Source organism: Panthera tigris, chromosome F3 (genome assembly GCF_018350195.1).
Source record: "Panthera tigris isolate Pti1 chromosome F3, P.tigris_Pti1_mat1.1, whole genome shotgun sequence".
NCBI classification, from domain to species: Eukaryota; Metazoa; Chordata; class Mammalia; order Carnivora; family Felidae; genus Panthera; species Panthera tigris.
This window is the reverse complement of record NC_056678.1, coordinates 3,248,298-3,269,100: the sequence shown is the minus strand read 5'-3', so window position 1 is coordinate 3,269,100 and position 20,803 is coordinate 3,248,298. Positions and strand designations below refer to the sequence as shown.

At 48.5% G+C, this 20,803-nt stretch overlaps 1 long non-coding RNA gene across 1 annotated transcript; it reads right to left on the bottom strand.

The window, feature by feature from the left end:
- Positions 1–13,755: 13,755 nt before the first annotated feature.
- On the bottom strand, positions 13,756–20,802 carry LOC122235955. Its single transcript, XR_006214114.1, has 3 exons — positions 20,669–20,802; positions 14,047–14,626; positions 13,756–13,908 (listed from the first exon to the last, which is right to left on the bottom strand). It is a non-coding gene; the product is annotated as an uncharacterized LOC122235955 (long non-coding RNA).
- Position 20,803: the final 1 nt, after the last annotated feature.

The window sequence follows — 20,803 nt, the reverse complement described above, 5'->3', positions numbered from 1 at the left end:
TAAGATCATGACCTGAGCTGAAGTCAGATGCTTAACCGACTGAGTCACCCAGGCGCCCCGATTTGTATATGTTTTCTAATGGGTGCAATATATTAGTACAGTATTATTCAATGTATACATACTCTCCCAATAACCAAAGATGCCAGTGCCTGGGACATTTGGGTGAGAAGCATCATGCTCCAATAATCCCCCTCTGATCTCCAAAAATCTTCCTAATGACAGAGACAGAGAAGGCACTTATCAATTTTTCCCACTCTGAATCTTTCCCACCAGCATGCAAACCTGCTGAGCTGCCTCTCACCCTTCACCCCATCTCCATTTCTCTGCTCCCATTTTCAGCAAAACTCTTTATATTCATTTTCTCTACTTCCTTTTCTCCCATTCTACCTGATCCAACCTGGTCAGCTTTCCCCCCTGCCATCCCCCAGAATTGTGCACCTGTGACGTTAATGTTGCCAAACCAACCAGTCAATCCTCAGGGCTCATCTTAAACTATCAGTCGCGTGTGACAAAGTTGGTCATGCCCTTTTTTCTTGGTGGTTGCGCTGGAGTATAATTAATATTCTGGTCCAAATTAATACTAACTTCGTTTCAATAATATACAAAAACTTTGCTCCTATATAGTTCCATTCTCCCCCTTCTGTGTTGTTATTGCCATACACTTACATTTTTTAAGTTTATTTATTTATTTAGAGAAAGAGAGAGTGTGCGGCATGAGCAGGGGAGGGGCAGAGAGAGGGAGAGAGCAAGAATTCCAAACAGGCTCAATACTGTCAGGACACAGAGCCTGATGCAGGGCTCGAACTCACAAACCATGAGATCATGACCTGAGCCAAAATCAAGAGTCGGACGCTTAACCAACTGAGCCACCCAGGCACTCCAATACAATTACATTTTTATACATTGTCTGCCCATCCCCACAGATTTATTATTATTGCTTTATGTAGGTTTTTTTTTTTTTACATCAGGAAAAAAATAAGAGTTACAAACAAAAAATATACCTATCCTGCCTATCATACTTACCTATGTAGTTTCCTTTACCAGGGTTCTTTATTTCTTCATATGGATTTGAGTTACTGTCCCTTCATTTTAGCCTCAAGGATACCATTTATTGTTTTACAGGGTAGATGTGCTAGTGATGAATGGTTTTTGTTCATCTGGAAATGTCTTAATTTCTCCTTCATCTTTTTTTTGGAAGATAGTTTTGCTGGATATAAAATGTTTAGTTGACAGGGCTTGCTTGCTTGCTTGCTTGCTTTTTTTTTTTTTACTTCAGTACTTTAAAATCTGTCATGTCACAGCCTTCTGGGCTTCATGGTTTCTGATGAGAGAAACTGATCTTATTGAGGACCTTGGTACAGAAGTACATGATGAGTGGCTCCTTTCTTGCTGTTCTCAGGATTGTCTTTGCCTTTGGACAGTTTGATTACCATGTGTCTAGGTGTCTATCCTGTCTCTGAGTTTATTCTATTTGAAGTTCGATGTGCTTCTTGGACATATAGATTAATGATTTTAATTAAAATTGGGATGTTTTCTGCCATTATTTTTTACAAATATTCTTTCTATCCCCTTTCCTGTCTCTTCTCCTTCTGGAACTCCCATTATATGTATGTTGATATGTTTGATGCCATTCCACAGATTTCTGGAGCTGGGTTCATTTTTCTTCAATCTTTTCCCCTTGTTTTCTTCGAAGTGGGTCATCTGAATTGACCTTTCTTCAAGTCAGGATGCTTTCTCCTGCCTGCTCAAATCTGCTGTGGAGCCCCAGCCAAGAATTTTTCATTTCAGTTACTGGTTTTTTTTTCAACTGTAGAACTACTATTTGATTATTTTTTATAATTTCTATCTTTTTATTGATTGTCCCCATTCAGTGAGACATTATTCTCAAACTTTTATTTCATTCATTGGACTTGGTTTCATTTAGCTCTTTAAATACATTTAAAACAGCTGAGTTAAAGTCTTTGGCTAGTAAGCACCATGTCTGGGACATTTACGATGCTTCTATGGACTGCTTTTTTTTGTATACATGGCCATACTTTCTTGTTTCTTTGCCTGCCTCATAATTTTTTTATGAAAAACTGAGCATTTTAAATAATATAAGGTGGCATCTCTAGAAATCAGATTCTCCTTTACACCCCGGGTTTGTTTTTTGCTGCTGCTTATTGTAGTTGTTGTTGTTTGTTTAATGACTTTTGGAAACTAATTCTATGAAGTCTGATTTTGTTGCATGTAGCCACCAAAGTCTCTACTCAGTTACCTTAGTGACCAGCTAGTGGTAAGACAGAGATTTCCTTGAGTGTCTGGAACCAAAAATGCCTCCAGCCATTGCTGACGGACTGTGTGTGTGTTGGGGCATGCCTTCAGCACTGAGCTGGGCAGTTGACAACTCTACCTTCCCCTAACTTCCTGCCAGTGCAGAGCCTCACAGTCAGTCAGAAGTGAGATCTTGGGGCCTTCTCGGGCCTTTCCTGGGCACGTGCACAGCCCTGACTCAGCAGGGTTCTTGCTAAAACCGGATTATCTTACACAGAAGTGCACAGATGGGCCCAGGAGAAGGTTCAGGAGCCGGACTCAAGTTTGGTCAAGCAAAGAATCTTTGCCAATTCCTGGGACATTGGGGTATAAATTAAACATGTGGCCAAAATTAAAAACAACTCAAAACTTGGGGTGCCTGGGTGGCTCAGTTGGGTAAGTGTCTGACTGTCTGGTTTCCACTCAGGTCATGAGTTTGAGCTCCACATTGGACTCTCTGCTGTCAACGCAAAGCCTGCTTCGGATCCTCTGTCTGTCTTTCTCTCTCTCTCAAAAATAAATATAAAAAACTTCTGAACTTTTAATTATTCCAATCTTCCACTGGGTAATATATTCACATGACTTTGAAAAAACTATTTTTGCGGGGCGCCTGGGTGGCTCAGTCGGTTAAGCGTCCGACTTCGGCTCAGGTCACGATCTCACGGTCCGCGAGTTCGAGCCCCGCGTCGGGCTCTGGGCTGACAGCTCAGAGCCTGGAGCCTGCTTCGGATTCTGTGTCTCTCTCTCTCTCTCTGCTCCTCCCCCGTTCATGCTCTCTCTCTGTCTCAAAAATAAATACACATTAAAAAAAAAAAAAAACTATTTTTGAAAGATTTTCAGTGAAAAGTCTACCTCACTCCATCCATCTCTCTTCTGCCCAATTCCCAACCCCAGTGACCCCTCCCCCCCACCCCCACATATGTGACCACTGCAATTCCGTTCCTTATGCCTTTTCAATGTTTCTTTATGTATATGGGCAGAGACACACACTCGTATTTTATACAGATTATACACTCCGTTGGTTTTTTCATTGACCAGCCTGAAACTTTCCCAATTTGTACACAGAGAACCATCCTCACTCATTTTTCAGTATTACATTATGCGGACAAGCCCTAATTCAACTAGTCTCCAACCAACGGCTGTACAGACTATCTCTACTCTTTTGGCATTTCAAACAGTGCTGCGGCGAATAATCCTGTTTTCAAAATGCAATTAGCCTGGACCTAGGTGAGGCTGGGTTGGCGGGCGGAGAGTCCCGTGCCAGTACAGAGCTCACCACGAGTGCCCTTGCTGTGCTCAGAGGCCTGACGAGCATGACTCATGGACTCCAAGATTAATCACATCCCCCCTCCCCCCCAAACACCCAGTGGTGAAAACAGGTCATTTCTGGAGCACCAGAGATACAACCTGACGGGCCACAACCTGAGGTCTCTAGACTTGGGAAAATCCAACCCAGTCCTGCGAAAAGAATGACTTCAAGGAATCTCCAAGCCTGTTCAACGAAGGCAACACTAATGACTGTAATTAGCTGGCTGCACAATTAGAAGCGATTAACTGCATTGAGGGAGAGATTCGACTCCCCACAACTGGAGACGGCCCAGCCCGGTGCATTAACCATGTCTGCTCCCTTCTCTCCATTTCCTTCAGCCTGTCCTCACAGCACACGTCTGACTTCACAGTAGGGTATTATTTTTCTTTTTCCAGATTAATTTCTTGTCAATGCACCGTAACATGTGGACATTAGCCAAGGAAGGCTAATCGTCGGTTTGATATTTTTCTATTTTCAAATTGAGATCTAATTTACATGCAGTAAAATGCACAGATCTTAAGTCTATGGTTCATGAGTTTTTACAAACGAATATATCATGTAACTAACACCCCAATTAAAACGTAGAACAAAATTTTTTCCTCCAAAATGTTCCTCTATGACCTCTTCCCAATCACCCCCACCTTGACCAAAGCAATGGTTCTGGTTTTTGTTTTCTCTTGAGAGAGGGAGTGCAAGAAGGGCAAAGGGGGGGGGGGGGGGGGGAGAGAGAGAGAGAGAGAGAGAGAGAGAGAGAGAGAGAGAGAATCTTAAGCAAACTCCACACTCAGCACAGAGTCCAATGTGGGGCTCGATTCCACAGCCCTGGGATCATGGCCTGAGCCTAAATCAAGAGTCAGCCACTCAACCAAATGAGCCACCCAGGTCCCTCCCTACGTTGATTCTGTTAAGGAGAAATAGCTCATTATAGGACAGGAACTGAAAAGTAGCATTCTCTTGATCCAAAAAGGGTAGGTAATCCATTCTCTTGTCCTTATATTCTCGAGTTTGTGTGGAAAGCCATTCTGGTCGCTGAGTGTATTTTTTTTTTAAGATTTTTTTTTTTAAAGTTTTTATTTTTGAGAGACAGAGCATGAGCAGGGAGGGGCAGAGAGAGAGATGGAGACACAGAATCCGAAGCAGGCTCCAGGCTCTGAGCTGTCAGCACAGAGCCCAACGCGGGGCTCGAACCCACAAGCCGTGAGATCATGACCTGAGCCAGAGTCAGACGCTTCACCAACGGAGCCGCCCAGGCACCCCACTGAGTGTGTATTTGACTTTGTCCTCCCTCAATCACTGGATACTTTAAAACTTTTTTTTTTAATTCACTTGTATTCAGAGTAGTTTCCAGATTTGCGCCCCAAGTTCATAGACTAGAGAAGCAGCAGCATGCTGGGCACTGGAAGCCGGGAGCGGAGCCTAACCGTGTGTCTGTCTCTTGCGCCACATCCCACTGAGACCAACAGAACCAGGGTTGAGACAGCAGGGTTGTGAAAGGGAGGAGGCCTACAAGGAAAAGAACTCCAGCCGGAAGGTGGGGACGGCCCAAGGGCATACACGTGACTCCATTTTGCCAATGACCCCGGAGGTTGAAAGTCAACGTGAACTTTTGTTTTAAGTTTTTTTTATTTTGAGAGAGAGAGAGAGAGAAAGAGAGAGAGTACGCTGAAGGGGCAGAGAGAGAGGAAGAGAGAGAGAATCCCAGCAGGCACGGCACCATCAGCGCAGAGCCCAATGCGGGCTCGAACTCACAAACTGCGAGATCGTGACCTGGGCAGAAGTCGAGAGTCGAACACTTAACCAACTGAGCCACCTGGGCGTCCTCATGTGAACTTTCAGTAAAAGAACAGAGAGAGCCTGGCCCCCTGGGGTGGGACAAGCAATCCCTGGCTGGAAGAGACAAGATGTATGAACCCACTAGTCTGGGTAAGGCAGAATGTCCCTCTGGGGACTGAACTTTGGGTTCTATTTCCTTTTCCTGTGGCAGTGAAAGTGACAGCCTCGGTTGCCCTGACCTTGCACCCCAAGGCTCCCAGGAGTGTGCGTGTGGTGGGGAAAGGGTGTACAGGGGGGTAGTCATAGCAGGGAGGGCGGATAACCGTGTTGCTGGGGATGGTGTGGCTGACACGGAAAAGCTCCCGGCCTCCTGGTGCTGTGGACCCCAGGGAAGGATGGAGGTCTGGAGTTCCGCATCCACGAGGGTGCCCCCAAACTACCTCTTACCCCGAGTCCCTGGGGCAGCTGTTGGGGGGCGGGGAGGAGAGTGGGAGCAGTGGGTGGGTATGAATTTAACTGAAAGGCAGAGCTCTGAGGTCATGGCTCTGGACCACCAGTGAGGGGCACTGTTCTCCAAGGTCAAAGTGACAAAATGCAGCTGTCCTTCCTGAGGAGTCACAGAGACCTGGGGACTCACTCCTATGATGGCCAGACCAGAGACCAGTGGTCCCTGCTTGCATCTGAAGGTCAGACTGACTGCGGCCCCCTACTTTGGGCTGTGGAAGCCTCTGGGTTTCAAACAGATACTAAACTTCTTGCTAATAAGGCCAAGGGGGAATTAAGCCAGTTTTGTTGTTCTTTTTCTTTTTTTGAGAGAGAGAGAGAGAGAAAGAGAGAGCACAAGCAGGGGAGGGGGAGGGGTGTGGGAGAGAGAGAATCCCAAGCAGGATCCGCACCGTCAGCACAGAGCCTGATGCAGGGCTCAAACTCACAAACTGTGAGATCAAGACCGGAGCTGAAATGAAGAGTCAGACGCTCAATTGACTGAGCCCCCCAGGGGCCCCCAAGCCAGTCCTTTATGGGGGGGAAATACAAGGCAGGATCATCCTGCACCCTGACTTTGGGGTAAGTTCCTACCTCTTCAGGTATCACCTGATCGGGATCTCTCTGTACTGAGTTAACATTTCCTGACTCGGCAGCAACTTCTCGAATCTGGGCTGCCCCTCTCCTGGGCTCTCTGCCTCTGGGGCTTTGCTCTCACCACTGCCCTCCCTCCCATGGCCTCCCCGCACACCTGCAAGCCTTAGGCTCCTACTCACTCTTTGAGACCCGATTCCAATGTTACTCGCTACGTGATGCCTCTCTGGTCCCCTCAGCCAGATGCAGTCTGTCTCCCTCACTTTTACGGTACTTGGTTTTAGCACGCGAATATTCTTGTCAACATTACACCTAATGGTGTATTGTAGTTCTTAGCCAGCTCGTCTTTCTATTTCGAATACATTGTAAACTGTGTATCTCAACATCTCCCATAGTGCCTTGCACCCAGAAAGTACCTCCTATACTTAAAAACAAAAATTGCAGGGCGCCTGGGTGGCTCTTAAGCGTCAGACTCTTGATTTCGGCTCAGGTCATGATCTCACAGTTTCATAGATTCAAGCCCCACACCAGGCTCTGCGCAGGGTCTGCTTCGGAGTCCCTCTCCCTCTCTCTGCCCCTCCCCTGCTCATGCTTTCTCTGTCTCTCTCTCAAAAAAAAAAAAAAATAACCTTTTAAAAAAGTATTAAATAAATAATAATAAATTTTTAAAAATTGCTACCGAGGTGTGGTAGGCATTGGGAAGGTCTTGCCAACACCTCTGGTTCTCCCCTCCGGCCAGTTGTGGCCACCAGGGCCAAAGGCAACGGCCTCACCGAATTCCAGGGCTGGCCCCCTGTGGTGTAAGCCGACCTCAACTCACCGGCCCCGGCGACAGGTTGTCTTTGAGCCTGAGCCAATCAGCACACGGTATCCCCAGGGTGACCGGTCCTGGTTGGCCCAACCAGAATCAAGGGCAGGACTTGTGCTCCCAGGAAGCAATAGCCCCCCGGTCCTCCAACCGGGCGTCAAGAAATTCACCTGAGTTGTTCAGTTCCCAGCTCAGCTGCTGTTCACAGGCTAAAAAGGAATCCAGGCTACACAGGAGGACAGAGCAGAGAGAGTCCGAGAAATGGTGCTGGAGCCCTGGTTAAACCATATTGGAAGCTTGATCTATCATTTAACTTTTGAACGACGTGAACCAATAACTTCTCTTGGTGGTTTCTCCTACTTGGAACCCAAAGCATCTTTTCGACCAGTGTACGTGGGAGTGTTGTGGGTTCACACACAGGCACACGCATGTAACCTTACTAGGGAGGGGAACCCCACATGCACCTCCTTTGGGAACTGATGTCTCTTCGTAAATTTCTGTGTTAAAAATGATTTTGCAGGGAGCCTGGGAGTCTCAGTCGGTTGAGGGTCTGACTCCTGATTTCGGCTCAGATCATGATCCCAGGGTCGTGAGATCCACGCTGAGCCTGGAGCCTACTTGAGATTCTCTCTCTCCCTCTCTCTCTCTCTCTCTCTCCCTCTGCCCCCTCCCCACTCGTGCACACGCGCTCTCTCTCTAAAATAAAATAAATAAGTAAAAACTTTTTAAAAAGACTTTGCTTTTAACCCGATTTCCTAAGAACATCTCAGACTCTAGCAACTGGTAATGAATTGTAAACATTTTTCCTTTAAAAAAACACAACTGATATATTGTTTGTGACACACCCAACGTGGGGCTTGAACCCATGACCCCAAGATCGAGAGTCCCACGTTCTTCCGACTGAGCCGGCCAGGCTTTTACCAAAATCAGCTTTTACCTTAACATGAAATTTATATTTCCATTTTCCTTGAAAGGTGAAATGGGTTCTAATACTTGGAAGGGGATACTGACATTTTCTTGACTGAGCCCATGCCTTGACATTATTTACAGCTTTAAGACTTTTCCAACCTGCTGGTTCGCTTGCTTTCTTGGCAAACGTCCCCGAGCCTCTTCTACAGGGGCCCAGCTCCTTGTGAGCTGGGACCACATCTCATGTCTGTTTCATAACTCCACGCCGTCAGGAGCCCCAGAGCTTCCCGGGAGCTGGTGGACGGCCCGTGGAAATTTCCAGAGCAGCTGCTCAGCCCTGGCCCCCCCACCTGGGACCTGGCCTGCAAGTGTTACTGGCTCAAGGACACTGAGCCGGGCACCGGTCAGGCCCTCGGTCTATTTATGACTTTTTATCTCAGGGTTTGCACCTCGGCACTTTGCACTCAGGAAACCTCCCCCTCTCTATACCCGTCAACACACGTCTTTATCTAGAGAAGAGGAAAACAGTGGGTCCGATAAACTCTCTTCCTCTATGGCTGCCCGGATGGCCCCAATGTCTCCACCCCTTTGGTTTGGGGCCAAAACTCTTTGATGGAAACGAAGAATATTTCTGACATTCGGGAAAGGTAGCTTTATGACCCTGACGAGCTTCCTCATGAATTTGTTTCTTACATGCTCCTCCTTACTAGGGAAAATTTCTCTCCCAAGGGGAGGAACGTCCTCCTCACCCCCACCATACACACCCCTGAGCGCAGTGCATCAACAGAGCTAGTCATGGATCACCCCTAAGCCTCCTGCAGGAGTAGCTCAGGGAAGAGTTGAGCCCGGGACGTCCAGGAGCACCCGGTGCTCGAGGACAGACAGACGTGTGAGGATCCAGCCTCTTTCTAACCAGCATCACTGCTTTCTGCTCCCAGGCACGGAGTGAGAACAGGGGCCAGGAGCCAGAGAGCCCGAGAACAGAGCAGAACTCTGCCATCACACCAGCTCGCAGTACAGAACCCCTCTGGCCTGGGTGTTCTAAGGTGCCAATTACCTGACTACCTACTTAGGTCTTCGTGATACGATGTTTTTTTGTTTGTTTGTTTGTTTTTAGCAATGGCTTTGTTTATTTCATAACTCCCATGTCAGCTGAAGCCTCCCTAAATAAAACTGGTTCAAACATCCATTCCACATCCTGTGGACGTCTAAATCCTCCCCCCAAAGTTTGGCCAGTTCCCGGGGGGGCTGGGCTGAAGGGGGGGTGGGGCGGGGAGGAGAAGGCTCACGTCCACACAATCACCCCCCCCCCCAGCCCTGAGCGCCTGCAGCTGCCGAGTCCCTCCAGCCTGTGGCCGTCCTGCCATCGGCGCGCCGCGTCTGTCCAGAGCTGCGCCAAGCCCTTGAAGGGAATGGAGGGGTCACACAACAGCTGCAAATTCACCATTAGACACCTCTGTTCTCCAGGGTTCTTTAGCCATCCTATCCTCTGGGGACTTTGATCAGCGGACTCCTCTCAGGGGGTGGTCCAGTTTTTCCCTGCCCTCCCCTGCCCACCTGTCTTCCTTAACCCTCCCTTTCCGATGGCTTCCGGAACACCAAATTCTCACTGTACCCGGTGAGGCCAGTCTGCCAAACTCAGCGTCACATTCATCAGGGTACAGAACACCCCCTTCCCCCCCCCCCCCCCCCCCGCCTCCCAGCAAGACCCACCTTCCTTATGCAGCAGTCAGGCAACGGCTTCCCATCACCCTACCGAAACTGCAAGACAATTTCTGCTAAACTCTCACCAAAATTTCTCGGAGAAAGTCCAGAGGAGTACCATTGCGGATCCAATTCTGTACCACCAGGGACATCTGTCTGCAAGGGGAAATGCGAGAAAGCTCCCTGGGACCCAGGAGTCTGGGGGCAGCTGGGGAGGGCCCGCCGGACGGTCAAGCGTGTTGCCAACACGTGGGAAGGAGAACCCCCAGGACATTTAGGTGGGGCTGATCTCATGATCCAAGAATAAAGGAAAGGCCGCTCAAGCGGGACTAAATGAAGTTATAAATCGCAAACGAGCCCAAAGAGGGCAAAAGAGAAAAGCGGGTCCACGACCAAACACAACTGTAGGTAGCGGTTCCTTGGCCCGCCGCCGGACAAAGGCGCAGGCGCCCTCCTCACGTTGCCCCGGGAGACGTCTCCCTCCCACAGGGTGGGTTTTGACGCGCCAGGCCCGGAAGCAGTACTCACTTCCGCTCATGCGCAGTTGGCTGGAGCTTAACCACGCGGCCCCCCCAATGGCCCGGGAGCTTTGGGAAGGTGGTCCTGGTGTGCGTTCAGAAGCACGAATGCGGATTTTGTCGAGCGGTTAGCAGCCTCTGCCGCACACTCGTTCCATTTCCCGTATTAGGGGGAAAGATAACCAGCGTGGAAAGTGTAAGAACAGTGACAGCAAGACAAGAATTGAAGCTCCAAGTACAGAAGGAGGTAGCAGGACCGCACCGAGTGGATGAATGAACGGGGCAGGCCCCACCGACGAGCTGACTTCATCCTGCAGGAACTTTAATACACAGAGGTGCTGCTGGAGGATGGGAGAGCCCGTCACCCCGATTTTCATAAAGGCTAGGAAACTGGAACCTAAGAAGCATACACTGGCGGACTGGACATTAATGTGGGATGATAATCAAACGGTGTCCAACGTTCAGAAGGGAAAGCATTAACTGCGGAGAGCTGGCACGGGGTCTGGGCTAACTTCCCGTCCTCTCTTGAAAGAATTAGCCTTAACAGGTGTCCATATCCATGGGGTGCCTGCGTGGCTCAGTTCGGTTAAGCATCCGACTCTTCATTTTGGCTCAGGTCATGCTCTTGTGGTTCGTGCGCCACCAGAGCCTGCTTGGGAGTCTCCCTCTCTCCCTCTCTCTCTGCCCCTGCTCTCTCTCTGTCTCAAAATAAATAAATAAGCTTAAAACAAACAAACGAAAACGTTAAAAAAAAAATAAAAAAAAAAAAAAGGGGCGCCTGGGTGGCTCAGTCGGTTAAGCGGCCGACTTCGGCCCAGGTCATGATCTCGCGGTCCGTGAGTTCGAGCCCCGCGTGAGGCTCTGTGCTGACTGCTCAGAGCCTGGAACCTGTTTCAGATTCTGCATCTCCCTCTCTCTGACCCTCCCCCGTTCATGCTTTGTCTCTCTCTGTCTCAAAAATAAATAAACGTTAAAAAAAAAATTAAAAAACAAACGAACCAACAGTGTTCATATCCTTAGCCTTAATAATACTCCTTCAGGAAGTCTGTGCGGAGGAATCAATGCAAATCATACACAGAGCTATTTTGGACAAAAAGATGTGACCGTCGATTTATTTACAATAACAGAAAGTTAGACGCAACCCAAAAGTACAGCCATAGGGGACTGGTCACACAAATGATTAGTCATTAATATAATGAACTGCTCTACAGCCTTTAAGACTGTTTTGGAAGAATGTTTAATGATCTGAGAAAACACTGTCAATGAAAAACACCAGTATGCAAATGTCAGAGAACGTATGTTCTCAGCGATGTGGAAGATATCCCCACAGAAAAAAGATGAAGGCAATATGCTGAAATAGTAACAGCAGTTGTCCCCGACGGCAGGATTATTGGTCATTGTTCATTTCCTCTATGTGCTCTCCTGCATTTCGCCACAGCGGGCATGAATTACTTCCACAAGTATGAAAAAAAAACCCAAAAAACTATTTTCTTTAAAATATATGCATACAGAGGCGTCTGGGTGGCTCAGTCGGTTGGGCATCCGACTTCTGCTCAGGTCATGTTCTCGCGGTTCATGGTTCGAGCCCCGCGTCGGGCTCTGTGCTGACGGCTCAGAGCCTGGAGCCTGCTTCCGATTCTGTCTCCCTCTCTCTGGCCCTCCCCCCGCTCATGCTCTGTCTCACTCTCTCTCTCAAAAATAAATGAACATTAAAAAAAATTAAAAAAAAAATATATATCTATCACCTGGCTGGTAGAACAGGGCAACCCCACAGACAACAGACATGTTGATTTCACAAGGCATTTGGCAAATCCAACACTATTCATATGCACAGATGGATGAGACTGCAATTTTTATAAATATAGGTGGCTGATAATCACGGAGTGACCATCCCCAATCTAGAGTTGGGTGGTCTGCTCAGAGTTTTGGCCCAGTTCTCAGGTAAACATCTAGATGTACTCTGTCCACTGTGGTACCCACTAGCCATACGTGACTACGAAAATTTGCTCAGAATTAAATACAATTTAAAATTCAGTTCCTCAGTTGGATCAGCCTTAGTTCAGGTGTTCAACAGCCACCAACAGGTACCATCGTGTACCACTGAGCTATATGGCATTTCCATCACCACGGAACATTCTGTTGGGAAATGCTCATCTAGTGATCAGTTTCACAGAGGACACCAGGCTTCTCCTTCATCATCAGCCTCCCAGACAATCACCGGAGGCTGGAAGAACGATACTGGTCTAATCAAATGAACTTGAATAAATGTAAACATAGCATTTTCAGTGGGGGCTCCAAAATACACCTGCAGAGGTATAGCGGAATTGGGGAGGAATTAATTCTGGTTGAAAACAAGCTCCATATGTATCTCTGGGTAATGCAGGGCCCCAAAACCTGAGCTCTTGAGCTGAATTAATGAAGTACAGGGCTCAGAACAAGAGAGCGATCCTTCCAAGCTACACTGGTCCAGTCAGAGTCCCAGTGTTCTTCAGTGGGGTTTTCAGAACTACAAGGGGCTCTAAGGAAACCGATTCAATAGTAAAAAAGCAATTTGCCTCACTAGGCACCACAATCGGTTATAAGCAGATCACAGCTGGGACCAGCACAGCGCCTGGGAGGCTGTTAGGAACAGCCGGCTGCTAGGTTTTCCTGGCTTTGTGCCTTGTTTACCAAACAATGAGTCACAAGCGTAGAAATGGTGAGCCTGGTAAGAAACTGGGAACGGTGCTTGGAGGGAGCGGGGCAGAGAGCAGAAGCTGGGGCCATCAAGTGTGGCTGAAGTTCCCAGAGCAATACCCCTGGGGCTATGAAAAACAGCTGTAAGCAAAATTCTTTTTTTTTTTTTTCTGAGAGAGAGAGAGGGCTCTGGTGGGGTGAGCGAGGGGCAGAGAGGGAGGGAGAAAGACAGAATCCCACGAGGAGCAGGGAGAGAGAAAGAGAAGGGAGGGTGTCAGCACAGAGCCCGAAGTGGGGCTCGAACTCAGGAACCGTGAGCTCATGACCTGAGCCAGAGTCAGACGGCTAACTGACTGAGCCACCCAGGCATCCCCATGATCAAAATTCTTGATGGAAAGATTTTGGCATTGTACATCGAAAACTTTTTATCCCTTAACCTTGTCTAAAAAAAAAAGCTCCTGTATTGGCCAAGAACTCCCTGGAAAAAAAGTTACGTTTCTTTTTTGTTTTAATTTTTTTTTTGACGTTTATTTATTTTTGAGACAGAGAGAGACAGATCATGAATGGGGGAGGGTCAGAGAGAGAGGGAGACACAGAATCTGAAACAGGCTCCAGGCTCTGAGGGGTCAGCCCAGAGCCCGACGCAGGGCTCAAACTCACAGACCGCGAGATCATGACCTGAGCCGAAGTCGGCCGCTTAACCTACTGAGCCCCCCAGGCGCCCCAAAAGTTACGTTTCTTGACACCAGGTGATATCCTCAAAGCGTAACCTTCGTATTATAGTGGAGTAGATGGAATCGTGTTCAGTTGAGTCTCTCTATCCAAAAGGGATGCTCACGTACCTAAAAGAGAAAAAGGAGCAGACTGGATAAAGCTCTCGAGACAACGGGCAGAGGGTGTCAGAACTGAAATCGCTGTCGGTGCGCCTGGGAGAAAGGGGCGTGGCTGGGAATGGACTTCGGCTCAAGACAAGGAAGGACCTTCCAGCAGTCAGAGGTGATGCGGTGGCCGCAGGAAGCAGCCCAGGCTGGTGGGGATCCCAAAGTCAGACGACCGGAGTTTGCGTTCTGGTGCTTTCCAGCCACGTGACCTCGGGCAAGTGTTACTTGGCTCTTCTAAACCTCAGTTTCTTCACCCGTGGAAGGAGATAAGGACTCTCTCGTAATGTTATTCTAAGAACTAAGATAACGCGCGTTTAGTGTTTATGACAGCGTCCGGCACAAGGCAAACCTTCCCCCACTGCTGTTACCTATGGTGAGTGTCCATGGGGACCAAGTACCTTGTGGCCCGATGTCCCCGCAGAATGTCCACGGTCACTAAGGGGAAGAGTCACAGGACCGTCTGCTGTGTGGTTAGCAGGTGTTGTACCGACACCAGCAGCCCAGGAGTCCAGAGGGGATGTGTGGAGAGGGTTCCGTGGTCGATCAGTCTGACCAACGTTGGAACAGTCCAAGTTGAACGGCTTCTTGACCCCGTGACTTCTCTGCGCCCTTCATATACTACCTTGAATTTTAAATGCCCTGTCATGCTTGGCCACAGAGCCCTTTCTCACGGAACATCCTGAGAGAAGAAAAAAAACACCGAATCAGATGACTTTTGAGATTCTTTCTGACTCTGGCATCTGAAAACGTCGTGCATTTCAAATGCAGTGATGTTTAACACGATACCGTTTATTGAGCATTTACCACGAGCCAGGCACTCGTTTAAGCACTTTATTTTTATTTATTTATTTTTTTTGATGTTTATTTTTTGAGAGATTGACAGAGCGTCAGCAGGGGAGGGGCAGACAGAGAGGGAAACACAGAATCGGAAGCAGGCTCCAGGCTCCGAGCTGTCAGCACAGAGCCCGACACGGGGCTCGAACCCACGCCCCGTGAGATCGTGACCTGAGCGGAAGTCGGACGCTCAGCCGACTGAGCCATCCAGGCGCCCCATAAGCACTTTAGAGACCTAAAGCCACAGGATTCTCACAGCCACCTCAGACATCATCCAGCATCCTTTTGTTACACTTGAGATACTGAGACTGAAGGGAAGCCAGTCGGCCCACGGTCACAGAGCTAACACTGGCGGAACCAGGAATATCCCCGGCCTGCTCCCTCAAAGCCCTACTCTAAACTCCGAGACCGTATGTGAGCAAAAACTGATTTTTTGTCTATCACTGGGCTGATGATGAACACTTAGAGAAGAAAGCCAGCGTGGGGCTGGCATTATAGGTAAGAGGGAAGGAACACGGCTCAGCAGCCAGGAGTCTCGGGACCCGAAGACTTGCCCTGCAATTTTAGATGGCACGACCTTTGTCCTGACTGGCATCCGAGCCAGCTGTCCCTGCCAGGTCGCTTTCAGGTCGTGAGGAGCGGTCACTGGGACCGAGGGCGAAGAGGAAGGGAGAGGGTCGTCTAGGGCCATAGGCTTTCTTTCCCACCGCTAGAGACGTCCACGGCCGATGAGCAGTGAGGCCCCAGGTCTGGGTAAGACGCCACATTTGCCCCTTAACCGCCCGCTTCATCCCAGACCACGTCAAGCGTTTGGTGGGATTCCTCTGCTTCCTGGCTCCCCTCGCCGCACCCCTGCTTGGTAACGAGGGGCTCCTTTCCAGGCAGGGCCGTGAGAACGAATCCTCACAGGTGAAGGCTGAGCCTCTGGAGAACTGGCGTCTCAGCTCAGCTACGCAGGACGTCGAGGTTCGTGCGCGGACGGCGTCCACCCTGCCGTGTGGCCCCGCTCTGGCCTGCACCCTGTGACTGTTTCAGACACGCGGTCGTCTGCTGGCTCCCCAGCTCATGGGAGGGGGCGCTTGAGGGCCTGAGCCTCCCGCCGGCCACGACATGGGTTTATCATCTTTGCTTCTCCAGCACTGGCGGCCAGAGACCGGACAGAAACCCGGTGCTGCAGGCGACGCCTGGTAAACCCGGCCTGGAGGGCCCCAGGGTGCTCCTGGAAGCCTGCTGCCCTCGTGTGGCCACCGTGACCGGGAGCTAGCAGAACGAGAAGGTCAAGGCAGAGGGAGGCCCTGGAGAGGCCAGAAGAGCATGTGGTCCAAGGACAGTTGAACCAAAAGCCAGCCACCAGAAGGGAGCGGTGGCCCTCCTGACCTTTTGGTTCGGGACCCCTGTGTGCTCACGAGCGCTACTGAGGACTCTAAAGGCCTTCTGTAATGTAGAATAATTCTGTCCTATTTAGAAATTACACCTGAGCCTCCTTTTAACTTAATGATGTATCAGTTCCTTTTAAAATAACAGTAACATTTGATATTAACATAAATAACAAATAGGGCGCCTGGGTGGCTCAGTCGGTTGAGCGTCCGACTTCAGCTCAGGTCACGATCTCACGGTCCGTGAGTTCGAGCCCCGCGTCGGGCTCTGGGCTGATGGCTCAGAGCCTGGAGCCTGCTTCGGATTCTGTGTCTCCCTTTTTCTGTCCCTCCCCCACTCATGCTCTGTCTCAAAAACAAATAAACAAAAAATTTAAAAAACATAAATAACGTATTTATGAAAATGACTATTTTATTTTTTTAAAGCTTTATTTATTAAGTAATCTCTACACCGAACATGAAGCTCAAACTCACGACCCTGAGATCAAGAGTCATATGCTCCATTGACCGAGCCACCCAGGTGCCCAGAAAAACAACTATATTTTAATGAAAAGAGTGGCATTTAGTGACATCTCTGCAACTCTCTTTAACAGAACGCATCGTCTCGCAGAAGACAGCGGGATTCTCCTACCTTTCACATTCGATGCCTTGTGATGCTGTGTCATGCAGCTTCTGGAAAATTCTAGCTCACACCACTCATGTGAGGAGAATGAAAAGGGCGAAGAGTGTCTTAGCATTGTCATGACACAGTTTGGACTTGGTGGTCCCAGGACCACACTGAGATCTAACCCCAATTCTGGGTTCTCCTCCGTTGGCCCAAGAGCCCAAGGTGGGGGCAGCCGGGAAGGGCAGCCAGGTGATGAGGCAGCCCCATGCCCAGCTTTCCTTTCACCCCGACTCACTGGCTTTCAGGCCTAGAAGCAGCCCAAACCTCTGCCCCGAGAGGAAACTTCTGCAGGAACAGGTGGTAGAGCCTTCAACCTTTTACGTTATTTATTTTCTTAATGTATATTTATGTTTGAGACAGAGTGCAAGCAGGGGAGGGGCAGAAAGAGAGGGGGACAGAAGATCTGAAGCAGAATCTGTGCTGACAGCGGTGAGCTCGATGTGGGGCTCGAACTCACACACTGTAAGATCATGACCTGAACCAAAGTCAGACGCTCCAAACACTGAGCCACCCAGGTGCCCCATTCCCTTGTATGTTTAAAATAGCTACACTAATGGGAGACCAAAAAAGCTGGGGAAGAATGTTGGCTGAGTCTGATGCCTCATCAGGATCAAGAGTCTGAGAGAGAGGAGTGCCTGTGAAGAGCCCAGGCTCCATGGCCCCCTCGTCTCCCTCATCAGGTTGCCCTCCAGGGAGGTAGGTGCTAGAGCCCCAGACATCATGGGAGACCTGCCCCCTCCTGCTGACGACCCCAGGCTCTCAGAGGTCCTTGTCCTACCAAGGCACCAACACTCAAGAGCAAAGGCAGCTGCATGATGTGACAGGCAGAACTCAAGACTCTCTGGGCTTCCTGTGGCCCCCATCATGGGCACAGAAGCCCGCAGAGGGGCAGGGGGTAGGGATGGAGAAACTGAGACGGCCCCACGCTTGGGACAGGGGGATATGGTGTGGATCCTATGGTCAGAGATCACCTCAGTCAAAACCAACGTAGACCAACGAAGAACAATCCAAAAAGGAAACTAAGAAAATCATGCCATTCTCATGAGCATCAAAAAGACTAAACCACTTAGGAAGAAATTTAACCAAGGAGGCAAAAGACCTGGACACTGGAAATGGCTGGAAAAAAAGGAAAGACGACACAAATAAATAGAAAGACATCCCATGTTCATGGATCAAAGACTTAATAATGTTAAGATGTCAATTTCGTAGAAATAATGTACAGACTCAATGCAATCCCTATCAAAATCTCAACGGCATTTTTGGCAGAAATAGAAAAAAGCATCCCCAAATTCAATACCTCAAGGCACCTCAAATAGCCCAAACAAAACCATCTTGAAAAAGAAGAACACGCTTCCTGATTTCAAACTTACTACAAAGCTACAGAATCAACACTGTGGTGCTGGCATAAAGACAGATTAATGGAACAGGATGAAGACCCCGGAAATGAACTCATGTGTGGAAGGTCAAATGATATTCGACAATGGTATCAAGACCACTTAACTGGGGCTCATGACACCTTGCTTAGCCACACGCCCACGGGATACAGCAGGGATAAAAATTAAGCCGTGAATGAAAGTTCGACTAAGCCATATTAAATTAGGGTTCGTAAATTTCATGCCAGCCACCGCGCAGTCACACGATTCACCCGAACTAATAGACCCACGGCATAAAGCGTGTCATAGAGGAACCCCACGCTACAGTTAAACTTTTACTAGGCTGGCAAAAGCTACAGGTAACATACAACTATAGCACGAAAGTAACTTTAACACCTCCGACCACAGGATAGCTAAAACCCAAGCTGGGATTGGATACCCCACTATCCTCGGCCCTAAACTTAGCTAATTAAACAAATCTATCCGCCAGAGAACTATAGCAACAGGTTAAAACTCAAAGGACTTGGCGGTGCTTTATATGCCTAGAGGAGCCTGTTCTGTAATCGATAAGCCCCAATATACCTCACCACCCCTTGCAAATCCAGTCTATACACCGCCACCTTCAGCAAACCCTAAAAAAGGAAGAAAAATGAGCACAGGTATCTTAACATTAAAAAGTCAGGTCAAGGGGCGCCTGGGTGGCTCAGTCGGTTGAGTGTCCGACTTCGGCTCGAGGTCCGCGAGTTCGAGCCCCACGTCAGGCTCTGTGCTAACAGCTCAGAGCCTGGAGCCTGCTTCGGATTCTGTGTCTCCCTCTCTCTCTGCCCCTCCCCTGCTCATGCTCTGTCTCTCTCTCTCTCTCTGTCAAAAATAAATAAACATTAAGAAATTTTTTTAAAAAGTTAGGTCAAGGCGTAACCTGTGAGGTGGGAAGTAATGGGGTACGTTTTCTGTGCCAGAACACTTTCCATGAAGTCCTTATGAAATTAAGAACCAAAGGAGGATTTAGTAATAAATTGAGACTAGAGAGCTCAATTGAATCGGGCCATGAAGCACGCACACACCACCTGTCACCCTCCTCGAGTGACAAAACCCAAAGACGATCTATTCGAACCGTAAAAAACGCAAGAGGCAAGTCGTAACAAGGTAAGCATACTGGAAAGTGGGCTTGGATAAAACGAGACGTAGCTTAAACAAAGCATCTGGCTTACACCCAGAAGGCTGCATATCAAAGTGACCATCGTGAGCCAAAACTAGCCCAAACAACCACACATTCAACTAACGTAAAACGATAAATCAAAACACTTGGTTAATTCTTGAAAGTATAGGAGATAGAAACTTGGCGCCACAGAGAGAGGGCCGTAAGGGAAAGATAAAATAAAAATTAAAAGCGTTATACAGCAAAGATTACCCCTAGTAGCTGTGGCGTGATGAATTTGCTAGAATAACCGAACAGAGAACTTAAGCCAGGCCCCCCGAAACCAGACGAGCCCCTCTGAACACTCTTTACAGGATGAACTCATCTATGTTGCAAACTAGTGAGAAGATTTGGAGGTGGAGGTGAAAAGCCTCACGAGCCTGGTGACAGCTGGTTACCCAGAACAGAATTTTAGCTCAACTGTAAACTTACCTAAAAACCCCCAAATTCAAACGTAAGTGTAAAATATAACCTGAAAAGGTACAGCATTCTAGAACCAGGATCCAACCTTTTTTAGAGAGTAAGCATAAACGTCAACCACAGTCGGCTTAAAAGCAGCCATCAATTAAGAAAGCGTTCAAGCTCAACAACGAAAACGTCTTAATGTCAAAAATATGCAACCGGGGCGCCTGCGTGGCTCAGTCGGTTAAGCGGCCGACTTCGGCTCAGGTCATGATCTCGCGGTCCGTGAGTTCAAGCCCCGCGTCGGGCTCTGTGCTGACCGCTCAGAGCCTGGAGCCTGTTTCAGATTCTGTGTCTCCCTTTCTCTGACCCTCCCCCGTTCATGCTCTGTCTCTCTCTGTCTCAAAAATAAACGTTAAAAAAAAAAATTTAAAAAAAAATATGCAACCAACTGCTAACTTAATACCGGGTTAATCTATTTAACAATACAAGCAATAATCCTAATATGAGTAGCAAGAAATATTTCTCCTTGCGTAGGCTTCGATCAGAGCGGATAACCACTGATAGCTCAACAAGATAAAAAGAAAAAACTAAACGTCAAACCAATTGTTGGCTAACAGTTTAGGTTGGGGTGACCTCGGAGAATAAAATCACCTCTGAGTGATTTAGGTCTAGACCAACCAGGCAAAAGTACAACATCACTTATTGATCCAAAATACTTGATCAACGGAACAAGACCCTACTGGTCTCCGCTGGCCATGACGACCCCACGCTTGTCGCCCAGGGAAGAGACACGGTGCCCACCGATTCAGGATTTGGGAGCAAATCTGCCTGGGTGGGGGGGGCGCTTCGAAGAATGATTTCCACTGACCTCAAAAAATGACACAGATCCATTCTCTTCTCTCTCCTGCCTCGCCTCTGTGCACTTAGCTCCGTGCAGGTGGGAGCGCCGGAGGGGAAAACAAAGAACGAGACAATTATCGATGATGATTTCCTCGAACTGCCG